Below are 21300 nucleotides of genomic sequence, written 5' to 3' on the forward strand. Positions count from 1 at the left end.
TGTACCTATTATAAGCGCTTTAATTAATGCATCTGGAAACAAGGATCTATTATTGGGTGAGTTACCTCACTAATGAAGCTTAAAATATAATCATCATTCATTAATGGGGAAACACTCAATATATCCATATAAGACTGAAATTTTGATTATTGTATTAACTAATTTTTCATGAAATCGTCTCATAATATATCTTATAATTATAACCGGATATTAGTGAGCCATATCCTGGATTATTTTTGAGAAACGAAATCCGATTGAATACATTTTTCCTCTTTTGTCGATTAACACCTAAAATTGGTCATGACTCAGCTATTTTGAAATGAATTTCGACCAGAGTTAAAGGAAAATCTGCCTTTAATTTACTACATCATTCATTTTCCTTGTAAAAACCAAACCGACAGAATTTGAGATATGAGAGGAGTGTGTTTAAGGGCAGAGGTTCTAAGGCCTAGTAATCGTTATGAAATTAAAAGAATTTTCTATATTCCAACCTTGGTGATTGGATCGAGTAGTCTCTTATATACGAAGTGTGATCAAAAATGTGAGACACTGAAAAACCAGTTTTAGTTGAGATTGAAAAAAAAAATTAAAGATTCACGCAAAACTTTAAAATATGGTGTGTTGATGATCTATTTATGAAGTGGTAAGGGCGATTCAAATGTGCCTTTGAAGAGGCATGAAAAAGGAATCCACAAGCTTTTCTATTCATGATTTCTTTGACTGGTTTTTGTCCACCCAGATCTACTTCTTCATTCTCACAATTAGGATCGTGTGACTTCCAGCTCTTCTCCTCCTTGAGAAGGTTATGAAAGAAATATCGATAGAAGCCTTCCAGAAATATCATCACTTCTGTAGACAATTTGGGATTGATATATTATTACTCAAATGCAGAACTCGGAAGGAGATTAAACCAAATTTTATTTCTGTAGGATGTGATTTATGTAGTTTCTCAATATTTAAAAAATATCTTCCTATTTATCTGGGAGAAATAGGAAAGCACAATTTTTTGGACGTTGACGTTGGATTGCAAAGTAAATGGACCTCTGCTCTGGGACAAAAATTAAAAGCTACCAGTTTTATTTGTGAACTACACTCTAATTCAGAGGATGTAGTTAAAACTGATATAGAGATTTTGAAAGATGGCAGCATTTATGTGTATGAATATGAAAAAGTTTAATTGCCAAAGAAAGCTGAGCCAAAATCACATCTTTCTCAAGACGACAATGAAAACAATGGTACCTTGCTATCAAATAATTATGCTCCAACTATATCTGATATAAATGGCGATACGATAAGTACAGATTGACACAATGTTTGACATATTAGATGCTGTTTCAAGAGGAAATGTCTCGTTCATTGTTGGCTGTGATAAGCATAAGAAAGAATTAACGAAAAAGATCATTAATAATTTCTTAATGATGCGAGGACATTTTCTTGTCAAATGTTTCAATGAAAGTGCTACAGAAAGAAAAATAAATAAATAATAAAAATTATTTAACACTTTTATATAAATATTCAATTGAGTTTTTGAATATTTAACATATTTTGTTTGTATCTTATACTATTTTAATAAATAACATCTTTGATAATTTTTTTTATCAATTATGTTTATCGTAATACTGAATAGAATGGGCAACATTTGGTAAATTGTAAAAATATTTTAACTATTTAGTTTCTTAGCATATTTTTTCCAGAGAGGTTTCAATAGCAACAAGATTTCACGCGTAAGAATTTAAACGAGTACTTCTTGAAAAATGGCGCAATCTTCCGGCAAAAAAATCTGTCCCCTATATTGAGACCATTCGTTTAACATTACGTTTAGACTCCGTATATCTATACTTCGTGATTAATGCGATTATAGTCTCTTAACCTAACCTAACCTAAACTAACCTAACCTAACCTAACCTAACCTAAACTAACCTAACCTAACCTAAACTAACCTAACCTAAACTAACCTAACCTAACCTAAGCTAACCTAAACTAACCTAAACTTACCTAACCTAACCATTCTTAAATTAGAAGGCTTTGCTGTGGAAAATTCAGAATACGCAATTTTTCAACCAAAAATGCACTCTTAGAAACAATAATTTTTTTCTAGTAATTTTCATTCAATATTTTATATAATATTGAACATTTACTCTTAGATGTTGGTGATGGTTTTTCTTTTTGTCTTAATGATAATAATTATTCAAACATTTGTAAGTTAGCCCATATGTAGGACTCACTTCGGCAGATCAAATGTTCTTGTTCGCTCGTCATAGATAGTGTGCGCTCGATGCACGTGGAATCCTCGCACCCCACAGTGCTTTCTAACACTAATAACCTTGGCGGTTAAGCGAAAAAAAACAAGGTTTGTTCGAATTCTCTCCTCAAGTAGCGTGAAAAGAACTTTGTACTCTCTGTCTAGATGTAACTAGTACTTCTACTGATTGGTTTCTGTGCTTGAACTCCGCGGTTTCTTGGAAGTCTCTTCATTTTATATTCACTCATATGATGATATGAAGTAATAATTGAAAACACATCAATAACATTTTAATGATATCTGTAATGTGTAAAGGCGTTTTTTTCATTGAATATAGTAACATCCAAATCACGAAATATCAAATGATGGGAGCATCAATCGTAAAAAACCTTTGTGCAATAAAAATTATGTTGGGTTCAGCATTTCCAGTTTAATTCTACATTTTACTAATGGTCACTGTCAAATTTTTTTTAAATGCTGTTCTAGATAGGACGAATGGATTTCAAACGTATGCAAATAAAAAATCTATGATCATATATCCATGAATATGAATTATTTTTCTCAATTTTGGGCTATTTCATATTCAATTGTCTTGAGTTTAGGTCTCTTCTGAATAAAAAATAGGTATCATAACAGGGAAAATTTTATTATCGACCTATTTCGGTAATTATGTAAGTAATTATAAATATTTTTCACAAATGCATGAATGGTTTCAATCTACTATGATAGATGCTAGACCCTTTTGGATATGTTATTCCTCTCACTCAACAAACAACAAGACATTAATTTCAAGCTTCATTTGTATCAAGTCAAACCGTTTCGAGAGGGTGGTCGAACAACCCTAGCTCACTAATAGTAACGGTCTAGTACTGTACTGGTTGAAACGTATTTAGAAGCGAATTAGGCAGATCGTTTAAACGGAGGATTAAATTTAAACGTGAGTTATAGCCATTATTTCTAATTCAGACAGACTTAATACTTGGATTAACGTAACCATAATTTTTAAGTATATTGCATTCGAGCTCTTCATTATGTATAATATTAATTTCACGCTTAAAAACATTCATAATCAGCGTATTTTTCATGATTGTGAATGTGAAAGTTTAATGAAGCTACTGGTCAATACTTAAAACTAATTAAATTACGTTGTTATTTACCTCTAGATCTTACTCATACTCACACCCTATGTAATAGATTTTTTGTATCATGAAAAAACTATCGTTTAATAAATAATTTCGAACACTTACAGAATAGTATTTAACTCGTTGACACTAATTCGTCAATTTGGAAGAAGTTACTCAGCTTATTGATTAGGGGGATTGTTAAGAATAATTGAAAACGTCTCATTTTTTAATATCGAAACTTACAAATAACGCGTGTTGACTTTCCAGTCTGTCGGTCCAATATAATTTAAGAAGCGATTTACCAGCTAGATTGATATTATTTGAGGTATAGTTAAGGATAATTTTGTGTTAAATACAAATTGTATTCTTCTGTTGCCCCCTTAACCTGCCAGTGGCATTGGTCCAAGTCCAATTTATGCATACGTGTGTGGACGAAAATAAAGAACTAATCATCGAGTGATGATTCCTTTGTGCTTCAAAAAGTTTTTTTAAATTGACTTTCCCACTTCCTAGATATTCAAATCATTCCACACAAAAGCTTCTAGTTTTTATTTCATTTTAGTTCGTTATGATTACAGCCATAGAATTTCCCTGAAAATTAATTACTACTCCTACAACTTTATCACAAACAGAATGATGAGAATCTTTTTCTGAAATAATGCATGAAGATTCCCTTTGTTTCCCTTTTGAAAAATAGTTTGAACAATTAGTAAGTAAAATTTTTATAACAACCAGTAAATATATTATCCTGAAATCGTTGCATACTGTAAAGGAAGCAGTCATGATTTTAAACTAAGGAAGCGGAACATATTTTGAATTCGATTTGCGTAAATTTTCGAACATAGCTTCTTTCCATTCTCCACTATACCCCTAGAATCAAAGGAAACAATCAACGTTGGCTTTACACTTGATTTTCGTGAAATTTATCGGTTCTCCCGCTTTCTTGCTTAGAGATTTGAGCTCTATATCGAATTAGTAAAACCAGGACTCGGTTGAGAATGTCCCATCTTTTTAACCACAATTGTTTACGGTTTGTTTCAATCCCGCAAAAATTTCAAGGCCATCCTTGCCTAGCTTTGCAAAAAATTCAATACTGAGGAGCTTTTCCTCAAAGACAGAGCTCTGACTCAAACAGAGCCATGATGGGATTCGCTACAACTGCAGTCCAACCTGGCGGCGCCTGCATCTTGTCAAATTAAGGTATTATTCAATTTTTATACGTATTTTCTAGACGAGCCTCGTATAATTGATAACTGCTGCATATTAATGAAATATAACATCTGGCAAATAATTACTTTCTGTCAATGTCAAGTCATATTTTTATAAAGATCGGAATAGGTCGAAACGTCGAAACGAAATTTATCATAAAAGAACATATAAAGAAATCTACAATAACTTCTTTTCAAACTCCGCTGGCAACTCCAACTCTGTATTTTTACTGCGGTAACCCATAATGTTAGCTCAAGCTTTCCGAGAATTTGGCAAGTCCAACTTCCAATTTACCTGATGGATATTAGTAACTAAGGCGAAAAATTCTTTACGACCGGCATCTTCAATAAACGTAAGTCGGTGATTTAAACTAATTGAATCAGTATTAAATTCCTACGGCTCGTTTTTATGTTTGTTGGAAGAATAAATGAATGTCTTTGCTACAAAATAACAGAAAGTAAAGTAATTGAGAAAATTGCTAGCTTTATCAAAAGTATAGGGTTTTTTTGTAAACTCATTTTCAAAGAAAAGTTATTTTTGTATTAACGTTTTTGTTCTTTCGATAATTTGTAGTAGTATATGAGTAATTGCCTATTGATAATACAAAAATAATTTCAAGGTTTTTTCATATTTACATCACCGCAAACAAATATAGAAAATTTTTGTGTTTTTTCATATTTAGGAGACAGACTAATTAGTCCAAAGTGAATAATTCCAACCTTCTATTCACTATTTTCATGCCCCCATTGGTTAAATTCAAGAAAATTTATGAAAAATAATTGTATTACATTCAAGGCGCTCGGAAGAAAATTTGGACGAACCCACCCCCTTCACCTTACTCATACGTACACTACATACATCCGCGCCACAATCAAATATAGACCAAACGTCTTCAGCACTTTTTCCGATTATCTCCTCAAACAACTTCTGACTTGCGAGCAGTTCATTCTCAGGTACTGTTAATACAAGCATAGATTCAGCACCAGTAACACCGCTTATGTCAATACAGACAAAATCCCCATACCAAGCCATCTAAATGACCTCCAACTCCGCTATATCTTAACCCCTGGCTCAACAATATACGTCCCCTAGACTCAAAGTCCAAGAGGAATCTTCCCTATCCGCCCTTTCGGCCTTCCCTTCCTCGACATTTATCCCATATCCATAAGATGAAACTATGTTTCAGATTCTCTATGGTTTCCCTGTAACCTGGTGAACCGGTACACCAGTCAAATGACCGACGATAGGGGATAATGCAACCACAGGTGTACCCACCCATCCTCCATTTTCAAAAAACAAACAAAAAAAAATACCCAAACCGAGAAGAATCGATTTTATTTACTAGAATTCTCTTTTCATTTCCTTCTGGTAAATGTCTTTCGTTTTTCCTCTTTTTCAGCCAGTAAAGCAAACACAATCCCACGCAAATGTCAGAACCTCATCCCTGCAGAGTAGCAGCTCTTACATTAGGGCCAACTCAAGCAAACCTCCATCCTATAACAAATTTCCTTTATACTATTCAAAACATTTTCCAATGAATCTCTTTCTCTTTTTTATTACATTACCAAAACCAAATTATATATTACTCTTTATTTCTTATATTTGTATTTGAAGTATATTCCAATACGTTTCATTCTTATCCCGACTATTTTATCCAGGGAGACAGAAAAATAGTTCAAACATATTATTGCCACGTATATACAAATATTTTCTGTTCTCTATTTCCACTATTTCAAAAACATTTTGTCTACGTGGATTTCAAAACTACATTTTCCCAATTCATGTTATACAATAAGTTATGAAATCTTTTGCAATATTAACGTTCTGTTTATATTATATTTTTTTCTGTACCAGACAGTCGAAAGTTGTAACCGTTGCTTCGTTTACTAAAAACACTTTTAGAATATTTTATTATTCCACCACACTTTCTGATAATTTATGACGTGTATTCCAAGCCGGTGCATATTTTCAACGACCAAGAACTTGATGTAATGTGAACTGCACGTGGTTTGTTTGAGAATTCTATCTGAAGTTAACATTACAGTCCATTCTCTATTCCCTTGTAGGGTACTTGACAGTTTATGCATACCCCTTCCACCAGCCAACTTGGTTATGTTATAGTCTAGGCTTTATATCTTATAACTTTAAACGCAGATAGTGAGTTTATTTAATATTCAATTCAGTTCTAATTTTATGATCGTTTCATAAGAGTATGAAAAATTCAGTTCAAAGTACTAAGAGTTGTCCCAGGTACTGGGATATATAGCTAGAAGATCGGGAAGGATGGAACGATTAATCATAGTAGGGAAAGTAGAAGGTAAACGCCTATGAGGCAGATCTCCAACTAGATGGGTAGACCAAATAAAATCCTCAATAAATCTGAGTCTGCATCATGCCGAAAAGATTGCACAGGATAAGCAAGTATGGAAACAACTGCTGAATCAAATATAAACGGTGTCACTTCATCCTTTGGAGGATAATGGAAAGAGAAGGAGGAGTAAAAGTTACATGTTTAAGTTATCATTTAGCATTTCAAGAATTATGGAACGGTTGAAAAGGTATCAGTACATCATACATGTTGTATATCGGAAAGAACTGAATATTCATCCTGTTCATAGAACTCGGCAATAATACTGATTACAAAGTAGGTTATCTAAAATATTAGAAGGTACAACACTTCTCATTCTCTACCTAAAAGGCCGTCTGTGTATGCAGGAGGCCCATGCCTAAGATCACAGGCTTTGGGGGCTCTTTAAGGACTGAATAATAGTAAAAAAAATTAAAAGAATCTCTTTATAAAACATTAAAGAGGGTTTGGTAGAATCAATAAATTATAATATTAAAATATCATGTCACTTATTTCCACATCATTCAACTAGCACTGTGATTTTAATTCAAAATAGCCTTTTTTGTCTTTTTTTCTAGAATTATTTTATTTCGATGCTAAGCCAAGTTTTTAATCGCTTTTCAATTTTCCATCCGTGGAATTCTTGTATGTATATGTGGATATATACCTCAGTTTACTATAAATTATTCAATTGGTGATATTCTGACGATATATATCAATCTAATGATCTTCTGCAATACATTGTGACGGATGTACTATCTGACGGCGCTGGTCCATAATTTAATGTAGTGGAAACTATAAAAGATGGTGGGTATCTTCATTTATTATTGGATAGTTATGGATTTCGATGTTCCTGGACTTGTAATTAAGCAGAAGTTTCTAAAATGTCTTGGAGTTATTGCATAATCTTATATGATGCGGAGGTTCACAGTTAAGTTAAATATTGAAGATTGGTGGCGAACTATACGAGCAATCCGGTTGGTAGAGAAGTGGTATCTAAAGTGGGATGTTAGTATTTTTGTGTTTTTATTAGTACGATAATTGTACCGAGCAGTGTTCGAAAAATATTTTTTTCATATGAGTTCATCAAGTTTTGGAACACATAAATTATATAGAATGTAGTTCTGAAAGTTATCAACGTAGAAAATAAATTAGAATGCCTCAAAAGTTGAGAAAAGTCTAGGATTTCTCAGGACAAAAATGTAATCCTAAAATTTTATGGATATGAAAAATATTCTTGAAATTTCAGCATGAATTCCACAGCAAGTGATAGTCAATTTCAAAAAACATTTGATTGAATTTCTGAAACATCTATCAATATGTACTTAGCCCAGTGTATAAATTTTATATTTTTGAATACGTATTTTTCATAGGAATGATTTTAACTGTTTCGAAATAACTTCGTATTTATGAAAATAGCCATTTATAACAATTAAATAGAATACGTAGCATTTAGGATGAAGACAACTTTTGTTATTTATAGAAATTCATATTCAATTTTTCATACAGTCATGACGAGCTTATTTTTTCATTTTTATAAATTATCAACTGAAATGTCGAAGGCGAGATGTCGACGAAAATTGTTCAGAATTCAAGTTTTCATCCAAAAACGTATTTTAACCCGTAAAGGTATTATAACGTTAACTATGTTCCACTATTCGAAGTGCCTACTCGATTTTTTTCAATAAATTTGAAAAGAATACATACAAGATTTGTTCCCGAGTTTGATTCCGAATCAGTTTAGGGACCAATCCCATAAAGCTAAAGATCAGTCATTCTTAAGTTTTTAGCTTTCTTTAATTAATATTATAATGTCTTTATGTGCTATAGCAGCTTGAAAAAATGCTTATTAGGTACAAATTGGGAAAAATCGATACTCTTATAGTGAATATCTATTTGTTGGCTGCAAGAAAGAGGTAGAGTTGTGAAACCTAAGATACCTAAAACTTTCTATGATTAAGTTCATAGAACAAGTCTCATAAAATCCTTCGTATATCAAATATATTAGAAAACCACCAACGTTTATCTTAGACAAGTATTTAAACATAATATAAATTAATTGAAAATCAAATGGTCGTTTAACTAGTTCTAAGGAGAAATATTTGATGGTCATTCACTATCTGTATTCTATTTTATTACAATAAAATTCTTTGTTGAGTATCACAGAAATCTTTTAATACATGATATCATTAAATTTTAATATGCGGAATGAACAATTTTTAATGAATTCTGAAGATAAAGTTTGGAAATAATCTGAATTAATCCCGTATATAAATTTTTAGATGTATCTTATGCGCAGTAATAGTATTGCTATTGAGAATCTTCCAAAATATCTGTATAATAGTTTAGATCTGATCACTTCTACCTTACAATCATTCATTCTAAATAAATTCAATAATAACAACTTACAGGTATGTTATCACTATCGACAAATTTCTATTTTTTTTGTCATTTCATTTTTCATTATCATCTTGGTGACATTTCAACCTTATTTTGAAAACTTCAGACAATTGTCCTATGTAGACAGCATCACAATACTCTATAAATGATATTGTTTTTATGATGTTTTATATTTCATACTATTGAACTATTTTATAATTAAATTATGTCTTATTTAGTAAATATAAAGTTAGAATCAAATATACAGGATATAATAAATATAAAGCTACCGCTACATATATTCAAGCATTTTCTAATAGCACTGGACTATAAACGTTTCTTGGCACTATCTACATATTTCTGATGCCAAGTTTCTCAGCAATGCTTTTGGTAGAATTTACTCGATGGTCGACACGTTATAATATCGCAAAGGGTCGGATTTCACTCCTGTTATAACGCCTTAAATTCTAACGGGCTATTCTCTGGAGTGGAATTTTAACTGAGAATATTCCAATTGAACGTCTTACTAAAGGTTCAGAAGTACGAGAATTTATCAAGTAACAAATCTTTTTAAAACAAACTGTAATTGAGCTGAACAGAAATTTTAGAGTAGTTAAAAATTCCGCAAATATATTTAACTATTCATAAAAGCAGTAACTAGTTGGTATATTTCCAGCATTCAACGAAATTTACATTCCTAGTTGTGTGAAGAAGTATAATAATATCAAAAAAAAATTCCAATTTTGGTATCAGAGGTATTATCCTTTAATGTTTTCAGAATTTCAAGCAAGGTGTTAGCAATTCATCTATAGCTCAATCAATACAATTATTAATTAGTAAAATATTAGCTACGAGTATCTGTTTGTAAATATTTAGTTGCGACTTTGAGAATAGCAGGTCGGATTCATGGAGTAACCAGGGAAAATGTCGATATAATGTGGAGTACCTACAACTTTTTTTTATGCTGATAATTTTCAATCGAAAGCACTAACTTTTAGCTCTAATAATTAGTGAGGTTTCAGTTGCTAGTTATCTCTTAACATTATTGTAGAGTACTGCGGTATTAACTGAAGCATTGGAACTCGACAAACCAAACAGTTTTTTGACGAGTGTACATATTTTATACCTAATGCGAACAAGTGCAGTTACAGCTGCGGCTGTATTATTGTCTATCGTCCGCCATTTTGATGGTAACATGGAAAGCGCAGAAAAACTGCAACACCGACGATCAACGAGGTGGAAATTACGAAAGGGTTTCACCTAATGGAGATGGGGTATCGTTGAAGGTAATGTAACAATTTGAATTAAAGACTAGAGTGGAAATTAAGAACGGGCTTCCTCTAATGAAGATGGAGGATCGTTAAAGGCCATGAAAGAATTTGAATGAAAGACTAGAGTGGAAATTGAGAACGGGCTTCCTCTAATGGAGATGGGAGATCGTTAAAGGCCATGTAACAATTTGAATGAAAGACTAGAGTGGAAATTAAGAACGGGCTCCACCTAATGGAGATGGGGTATCGTTGAAGGTTATGAAACCATTTGAATTAAAGATACTCTAGCGATGGAAAGAAATTCGTAAATATAATTATAAGTTGGGTAATGCAGTTCCATGGTGGGGACAAAACAACGGTATATGGCTTGAAGTCGTATCGGTTCTCCGATTTGTTAAGCGAGCTCATGATCTCGATCAGGAATAAATATCAATTTAGAAGTTTTCTGTTGCTTGTTGATAAAACTGAAAATAATGAGCTGAGAAAAACGAAAAATGAATATTGGAACGGTATTTCTTCAAGACAATGTGCAACCTCACACTGATGATATAGCAGAAAAGACTTGCCGGATACTTAAACGATGATCGACAATTGCTGCTGATTGCTGCTGATTACAGTGATAAATTATTAATCGGTAGAAGTGCCTGATGATAAGGGCAAAGGGCAAAAATAAAATTGTGACTTTTCTATGTAAATACTTTTTCTCGATGTTATTTTCCGAATTACTCTCGAATGAAATTCAATACACGAAATGATTCCTAGGAGAATCAAGGAGACACATAATCTTAAATAGAAAATCATATTTAGAAATAATAAACTTCCTATGAAGTTCCCTTATTACATTATGATGATTTTTTTTCTGATAAATTTTAATTCCTGATTGAATTTGTTTTTAATAGAAATAAATTGGATTTCAGCTTTGTATTGTTCGATTGAATGTTCTTAGAAACAATTTCTATCGAGACTTTATATAAAAACAATAACCAAACAATCGATTTGTGCACAATATGAAAATCAATTTTTGTAATTGTGTAAATTGATGTAAAAATATCTATTTCGCTCTCTTTTTTTTCAATGCATAGCAAAATATTCTACCGCCTTCCAAATATTGGAAATGGAGCTCCGATATTACAAAAAATGCTAAAGAAATAAGAATTAGCAATTTTTGCGCTCCTTCATCTTCTCGCGTCTATTTCCATTAGACCGAAATTTTTTCGCAGGCTCTACTCCCATTATCCCAACAGTAATTACAAAACATGAAGTAAATATAAAAAGAGATTCGTGAAATTTTCCGTTTGGAAAGTGTTTTCGTGGCTATTAAATCTCAGCAGCACCTCGCAACTAAATATAAAAAGATCAATATTCTCAAATACAAATAAATTTGTTTGAAAAACCATTCAATCTTCGCTAACCCATTTTCCCAATTATTTGTACATCCCGGTGGAGTAACAAGAGCAATATCGAGTAAAAGCCTTTTTTTTTCTTTTTTGTGTCGACTGAATGTTTCTTCAGTTGGAAAACTGCATAAATTTCACCGTCGGGAAATGAGCAGTGAATGTATTCAACAAATCAGTTGCTTTATTTCCGATTTCGAATGCTTTTTCTGAATGCCTTATTCAAAGCCAGAACTGTAAGTTTCCTAATATAATTACTATATACTGTCAGTTCGATAAATAGCAGATGCTAATAATTATTTTCAGTTTAGAACATCATTCTCATAATTTATAACATAACAAGAACTGAAAACATTAACTTGGATGGTTCCAAGAGATCATATCTGTTAAAAATGATATTAGATAAGTTCTTAGAGCGAAATTGTTTCTTTTAAAAGCATAAAATTTTGAGTATGAGCGCAGCGAGCTTGTAAATTGAGTATATTAGAAGCAATATAAGTTTAATGAAACTACTAAATGTACGAGGTCTATTCAAACTAATTCTATTGCACTTTGTGTTGGAAAAATGGGCGAACATTTGATGGAACTCGCCAGAAGAGATGTTCCTTCCTTCCACACTTAAACATCCTTTTTTCTGAAACAATACTACTTCTCTATATGATGGAATGTATATGATGTACCATGTGAAAATGATAATATCGTATCAACTATACTTTGGAAATAGGTTCAAACTAAAACAAATTTGGACGATTGAAATAATTGGAAATAACTAATACGAATATAAATATTTTATTGAAAAACAAACACGTTCCTTTGTAGACCAATATTTCTGTGTGGACATAAGAAATTGGCTTTTAACTCTTCGAGAAACCATGAAATTTAATCTGATATCATAGTCTAAAGCCTGTCACATACGCATTGCCACTACTAAGGGAAATAAAACAATATTTATATACTCTTCATAAATTTCTCTTCTTATAGTTCTGCTTACGTAATAACCGATCGTATTGAAAGTAATCAATTCTAGTTTTATTTCTTAGGTATATTCACTTTTATTACTAAATATTGCACAAAGTCTCGAATTTCTATCCATATCGTGTCTGCTTCTCTCTCTGGATATTGAAACAAAGACATGTGCCGTTTTTTGACAGGAAGTCATGGCCATTGAGCAATCTGAAGAACTGTGAAAATTAGCCGATGCTTATGTAAAAATGACCGCCGTGGGATAAACGACTGCTTTTGCCGTAAAGTTCTGTGAGGTTTCTGTACTTATTTGTTGGATTTAAGACTTTTTTAGTCCTAGCACTGTTACAAAATGGCTTCGTGAAGAGTTGCTACATAAAAGAGAGCAAAATTTCTTTCCTGAAACGTTGCTTGGTTCTTTTTTTTTTCGACTATGCTGTGCTGCGCTTAGTGTAGATAAGTGGTAAATATACTTGCTGAAAAGCAAATATATTTGGAACTATTTGAAAGGATCCTTACAATAGCTCCTGTCATCTTATGAAACCGGGTTAAGTTCACCTAAAGCTCTTATTTTGTTCTTCTACTTTTCAGCTGTCACTGGGTTGCAACTTCAAGAAGTACTAACTCATGTGTAATTGGTTACCCCCTTTTCTTCTATCAATATCCCCTCAACGCCATAAAACCAAAAAATAGTAGAACTTCCGGAAAAATAAAGAAAAACTAACACGGATATACACGAGAAAGTCGATTGTTTACCCCACGTCGGTCATTTTGTCGTAGATCAGTTGTTTTCTTGAATAAAATGTGATTATTAAGTCGTATGTAGAGAACAGTATTCCGTCATTGAACTATTTAGTAACCAGAACTAGCGTTATCAAATCAAATGACACTTTAGTAAACTAAAAAATAACTGTCACCACAATTTGAAATTTCATCTGCCTGACAATTTTTCTCAGACTTAAATTAACAATTAATCTATTGATTTTCGCGATAACCAAGCAGTTCACTATAATACTATTTACTTGACAATATTCGATTTATCACAATTCCACATATTTGCAGTTTCTCTTTTCACTGTGATTGATGATATTTGGCTATGTTATTGTGGTTTTCCCTAGTTATTATTTCCAATAACTGGAAGAAATGTTGACATTATAAGTCTGTTTATATATACTTTTCTTCAAATAACTGACCAACACGTTAATTTTGACTAGGTTTGATATGTATTAATGTATTTCCCAATTTGAAAATTCATCATAATATTTATATAACTAAAAATATGGGGTTATAGATACAATTTTCTCAACGTATTTCTATCTTATGAATTATCTAAAATTCACGTTTAAAAATTGTTACAATAAGAGCACTTATTAGCAAACTATTTTGTCGAATGTTCTTACTCCAAGGTATTATCCTAACATTTTCTTTTGTTAAACATTAACTGGAAGTCAACCGCAGTAGTCAAACTAATTCCAGTCGATTGTCTTGGAGGAATAAAAAAGCTTTTTCTCCTGATAAGTTTGACCTAGTTGTAGTGAAATTAGTTTTTGAAATTGGCATTGCCATCATTACAAGGTAATAGAGGATTTTCCTGAAAGAAAGGATGGCGCAGTGAGTATTTTAATCAAGATAAAATAATCATCTTGGTTAACTTCGTGTCAAAATTAGTTAAGAATTTATGCGTTATACTTTTGTGATGATACTGTTATTACATATTTTAGTTACTTTGGGATAGATTTCTAGAGGATGCAATGGAAAATATTTATAAAGAATATACTGAATATCGATACTGATTTCAATTTTTTGATGGAATATTTAGGTTTGAGCAAAACGGCAATAAATACCTTCCAATTCTGATAAAAACATTAGAAAAATCCTTGAAAATAGCAGCTCCGGGATATTATGGGGGATCCTTACACTAAAACTCTCGAAGAAATTTCGTAAAAATGTTATCACACAAAATATGTTGGAGCACAGATTCCAAAAACGAAAAAGAATTTTGTGTCTTTGAGATACATTTCATTGATTTATGATTGGGACGAAAACTGTTTCCAGAATGTACTTGTCGATAAGCCAAAAATATTGGGACTAAAAAGTAATATTATTTCTGCACATGCGATATTTGATTGTTATTTGACAGCCCATTATGTAATTTAGAGTCATGTCAAAGATTCGCGACAGTGACGAGCAAAGCTAAGTCCAGATGCGGTAATTATGATGACTTCAACTACTACAGAACTGGAAGACCAACATTATATGACAGATGTTCCTTGAGTCCTTTAAGAGCACAAATTTTCCATTAGAGACATGTATAGCATTAACGACATCATACTGAAACGGTTTTTGATCACTGGATGAGATAAATAAGAATTCTTGTCCAATATATCACCATGAATAAACGTGAGGTTACATCCTAAAAACGCACTTCTGTGTGGAATGCAGGATTGTTCATATTGGAATGCTGAAACCTAGACAAACTGTTAATGAAGAGCTCAATTCAAATAGAGTGAAGCAATCTTTCATTGAGAACTATCCAGAGATTATCAGCGGAAAAAATGTAACAGAACATTGCAAAATCGCACTTACTTTATATTTCACTTCCGTATTTCCATTTATTTCGACAGCTTCATTTACTGATAGACAAAAAATTCGAAAGTTTGAATAGTTTTCAAAATGCCAAAAATTTATTTGAAAACTTTGAAGTATAATCTATTTATTTTTTTGGATATTTCCAAAATTTTTGTGCATATTGTAACTAAATAATTTAGGTGCAAAATATGAAATTTCTATTTGTATAATTGGGCTTCTTTATTGATAACAAAAATGATCACATTATTGATCAAAAATCGAAATTAATATAAATTTATTTGAATTTAACTTAACTTAACTTGTTATTAATTACTTGTTTCTTGCTTCCATTAAATGAACATGTATAGTCGGGAACATGTGTGTCAATATGAATTTCCACTTACATTTAGATAAGGAGTTATTCTATCACTGCATATCTACTAATGCATGTCGCAATAACATTCTCCATCGCTTCCCTATTTCTTGTGGTGTGTACTAAGGATAGTAAATCATGTAGTCCTGCCCACAGCCCGATGCTTCGTTGCCAAGATATTTTTCACCTTCCTATCCCACTTTTTCCCCCAGTTTTACCTTTGATCAGTATGTGCAAAAATTGATACTTGTTATTTCGCATGATATGTCCTAGGTACGCCGTTTTCATCTTCTTAACTGATTCAAATAAATCACGTTGTTTGCCGACGCGTTTCAGAATTTATTCGTTTTTCAATCTAGCTGTCCACGGCACCTTAAGAATTCTGCGGTGCAGCTACATCTCGAAAGGCTCCAGCTTGTTAATCGCAGTCGTTTTCAATGTCCAGCCTTCCATACCGCAGGGAAACACCGACCAAACGTAGCACTTCACTTCACTTCACTCAGTCGTAGCTTAAGATCAAAATCGGGACAAATAAGCACTCTTCGAAACCTCAAGATTGCCTCAAAATTTATTTCTTTACCTTAGGATAAGGAGTTACCCATATTTTAAATAAGAATTAAGGTTTCTTCAATCCAGATATATATTTCTTCCAACTCTTGAGTGAGAGATTGTCTGAAAAAATGTATTTTCATAATAATAAATACAATCAAATATTTGAAAATTTTTTTGATATGAAATATATTATGTTGCGATTTTGCTTATATTACTGAATTTGGCAAACCTATTCATCGATGTTATCCTGTCTGTAAATAGAAATATTTGACATTTCGGGAATAAATTGTCACATTTTCCATAAACTACTCTGGTACATATCTCAAGGTACCTTGTTGTGGCATCATACTCCTCCTTTAGTTAGCTTTGTTATTGAGATGGAGAGAATTGAAATAAAAAGGATTAAACTCAATACAAATGACGGCAAGTCTATTGTTGACAATGTGCTGTATCGGACAAGCTGCTTCTCAATATAATATTCAAAAATTATGTATCAGCTTCCCAATATTAACCAAAAATTAGTAATTGGTTTCTACTATGGATGATAATAGACACCATTGCTTGAATAAAATGAGTTACTATTACTATTTAGTTACTACAGCCCGTGTCTGTCGAAATAAGCTTGATATCTCTATGCAATTTGAATTATCTTTATATTATTTGATTTATTTCTTGGTCTACTCGAAACGTTTGTCCATTCAACAAGACTCCCGACAGTACAAAGTATGATTCAAGGATCCCAATTATTCCACCCCAATATTTGCTGAACAATATTACGTTCAGATGATACGAATGATTTAAAAACAAATCAGATGTTAAGCGCAAAAAAATAATATCCAATTGATTGAAGAAAAGAAGCTACTAACTTATTATTCTGGATAAAATATTCACAGACTTACTATTCTGTACGACAAGAAATTTATCATAAAAATTTTCATATATTTTTATAACAACTATCGATCTTAATGGATGATTGAATAATTCTGTACCATATAAGACAATCTGTTTCAAATTATTCAACAAGAAACTACTATGAAAGCGTATTCTCAAAGTTATTAAACTTCAGTATGTCAAGTAATTTTGGATATTGCTTCCTTCCATTTTATCTGAGCGGATCCCTTTCAAGAAAAGATTCTAATTATCCTCTTTCTTCAGCGTAGACTTCTCGTTTATCGGCAACAATGCAGGTGAACTGTAATTCTCGCGTTGAAGTTGATCCTCAATCCTTTCACCGTAAACACCACAATGAGGATGTGTTCCTGCGACGAACATGCTTGTTAAATGAATTGTTAACCGAAACTCATACACTTCATATCGACCGAAAAGAGTTTCAATATAAAACTGCATCTTTTATATCGGAAATATCAGATACGACGGAAATAATAACAAAAAAAAATACAAAGAATATGCGAGAAAGTTTTGAGAGAGGATATGAATAATAGGTGAATGGATACTGAGATGAAATACGACGATAGCATACTAAAACAGAAGAATTTTTCACATAATTGGAATACTGTTTCAGCAAAATTGATGTAATGAGGAACCTCTTAAAAATGTTAAATAAAGATTATGTATGTACATAGAATTAATTATGGAGATGAGGGAATCAACATTAATTTTTAAAATAACATACTGATAATCATAAATTAATGTTGAATCCTACAATGTGAATTATAATTATATAAAAGAGAAAAAAGAAGAAATTACGAGAGTGTACTCTCAGTGTATTACAAGAAACAGACATTTTGGAAGAACATAATTAAACAAAAGTGACAATCGTTGGAAAAAAATATGGCTGGAGAAGAGGCTGGTGTTAGTGGCCGGAAGTTAATAAAAATTCGAAATTATAAGTAGTGACCAGAAAACCTAAACGGGAGGTTACGGAAAATGGATAGAGAAAAGCCGAAGTGTATATAGTGATTGAAGTATTCTTAACGGTTGAATAAATGAAAAAAATAATAACTGAGAACTCAAAGTTGAAGTTTCAGTTCGATTCATCAAAGTCAAACAGATCCCGGAGTAATAATGAAAAACATATTGAACTGAACTGTCAACCGATGTTATTTTAGATCGTCATAATAGTGTAGGGTGTAATTCGACAAGTTTTTTCCACGACCGTGCGTTTTAACCCACTTTCCCGCACGCATTTTAGTTTTGAAAGTGTCACTTTCCCGCACTAGTGTGGGAAAGTAAAATTATGCTAATTTTGACCTTATTAGATAGTTTTTTACTTCTAAGATTATAACTATTGTTACTACAGGTAAATAAATATTTACGAAATAGTCCATCAAATAAAATTCAAACCTTTTCTAGCTTTTTGTAGCATTTTTAATTTTTTGAAAATATAAAATAATACAGATATTTTTTATATAACCATGTAATTGTTACTAAAACGTCAAAGTTGTTCAAAACGTATTGGAAGTGACCAAATAAGTGCAATCTTTTTCTAAATTAAACCACATTAAACCGAATCCGATACAATAATATTAATGGATTCATCCGACGAAGAACTTTCCGAGGCCATTTTGAAGGCTGCAAATGAATCTAATTCCGAGCTGTTACCTGCCAAATGACTTAAAACCGTTGCCGTCACCGTCATCGTCATCTTTATGCGACCTGCAACCGATACCATCCTCATCGACGTCATCTACCTTCCAGTTGAAACCGAATAACTCCACTGGATCGGCAATTCTTACTAGTCTACAGAATACAACAAATTGTGTTTTCAATATTAATATTTATAATAATTAGTAGTTTTTTTTCGATAACGCTACTTTTTTCTAAGGAAAATTCGGAAAGAATTTAGATTCTAGTCAAAAATGCACGTAATTTCGTGATTCTCAAGCTGACTGTTGGTAAAAGCTTGTAATGGAGGGCGACAAAATAATTGGATATTTTTCTATTGAAAGCAACTCTAATCATGTTATCTATCTCAATTTATTGTAAAATTGTATAGATCTAGGTCAGATTAGTTTTTCAAATTCAAATGTACATTTTAGATCGCCTTTTCAATTGCATATTGCACAATGCGTGAGGTGAAGGAACATCTAAATTTCATGTTACTCAAAATACGAATAGGAAGTTGTAGTATATGAATCACTTAGATGATTTTCGAAGAGACCACTTCTCACCATCATTTTCAAAACAATTTCTGAACTTAACATATACGAGTATACTCTGAAGTTCTGGAAATAAGAGAATCCGATGCAGAGATTAAACGGTGCGTGACTTCACAATCTACACGGATAGCCAAGCGGCTCTGAGAACACTATCGTCTACGGCAGTGAGATCTAGGTCAGTGGTGAGATGTCGCGAAGCCCTGTCATGGATTCTTGACTTAGACTCTGCTGGATACCTGGATACCTGGATACAGCAATGTAGAAGGGAATCAAATGGCAGACTTACCTCTACCACCGATCAAATTGCTGTGAGACACGATAGATAGCATATTAGATGGCACGGCAATAGATAGTGTAATAGAGATGACTGTGTCATCTCACGCTCCTTGTGGCCGGTGCTACAGAAGAAAATGGGTATCAGAACCGACGATCTCTGTGCAGAATGGAGTGAAGAGGAAGAAACAATAGAACACCTAATGTGTCACTGCACTGGCGTCGAAACGACTACAATGCATGGGAAGTGAAAGATTGGAATGCTTGGAAGAAGCAGCGAAACTGGGTCTTAAGGACCTGAATCACTTCATTGCAAACTGGAACTATCAACAGAAAAGCGTACGTTCAGTTTTTTTCAAACAATAAGTTTCAAATGATGTAGTTCAGCTTTTCTTAAGTTACCCAAGCCGGTTTTTTTATCTCTGTAGAGATTATCTTAGTAACCCCTCAAAACACAAAATGATTTATTCTGATTTTTATAAGCAAAATGCAAATAAATATACGCTGGTGGGATTGGTACGGCTCTTCATGGAGAATGGTTTGCAGATAATAATGGTTTGAACAATGTAATAATGTTGTTTGATCAAACAGAATATAGACGTCATCAAAGTTTGACTTTTTGCATAGATCATCTCCTCTACTTGAATTATCATATCCAAATCGAATGGTTAGCAGATATCTCTCCGTCTCTAGTAGCCTTATTCATTTATTTTCTCTGCTTTTCCTACTTTGTGATATGAACAATAAATAGTGCGGTATTTGTTCAGAAAATAAAACTGAATTTCAAATACTTTTCTACAAAAATTATCTTATGTAGAGGCACTTTCTCTCGTTAATCTGAACAGGTATATCGCAACAAAAGAATGTTAATGAAAAACCCCTTCAGTTGACTAATTAAAAGTTTTCCTTTAGAAATTTGATTTGGTTTTCTTGGGCTTCCGTGTTTTAATTAAAATTATCCACCTATTTTGAAATACCAGTAAGTACAAGCACTTAAACGAACGTAGCTATCCAATAAAACTGAGTTTTTTGTTGAAAAATCAGAGTATGATAAATAGAATAAAATTTGATGAGACGAGAAGTTTGAGAGAATGTACAAAATTTTTTCATGGACATTACTACATAATAAATATACATAAGTGTATACACAACTCACTATTTAATAAATTATCACTCTGTTCTTAGATATAAAGCGTTGTAGGAAACATTACAAAAAATGCAACAATCGGCAAATATAGGGGCACCGTGGAGTTTAAAAAAAGGGACAGTCGTGAAGATTGGACCTGTATAAGAAGATTTGGTGAACCTATTCCCTTGTCAAAAGACCGTGCAGCTTTTGCCATGGTAATCGACAACGTCCGGGAAAAAAGACAAGGTACACGAAAGGAGAAGAAGTAAATAACAAACTACAATGTTCTATTGTATCGAAGACAATCTCATGATGAAAAATAAACCCTACTATGAAGTATACCTGCATTTGAACACA

General features: G+C 32.4%; 1 protein-coding gene and 1 long non-coding RNA gene across 2 annotated transcripts in view; both read right to left on the reverse strand.

Moving 5' to 3' along the window:
* LOC130891370 (nephrin) overlaps positions 1 to 21300 on the reverse strand; it is a 526229-nt gene that overhangs the window by 259567 nt on the left and 245362 nt on the right. The gene's annotated exons all lie outside the window — the stretch shown is intronic.
* Positions 14130 to 15056, reverse strand: LOC130891373 (uncharacterized). Its single transcript, XR_009058897.1, has 2 exons — positions 14774 to 15056; positions 14130 to 14520 (listed from the first exon to the last, which is right to left on the reverse strand). It is a non-coding gene; the product is annotated as an uncharacterized LOC130891373 (long non-coding RNA).

The sequence above is a fragment of the Diorhabda carinulata genome, chromosome 3, assembly GCF_026250575.1.
Source record: "Diorhabda carinulata isolate Delta chromosome 3, icDioCari1.1, whole genome shotgun sequence".
NCBI lineage: Eukaryota > Metazoa > Arthropoda > Insecta > Coleoptera > Chrysomelidae > Diorhabda > Diorhabda carinulata.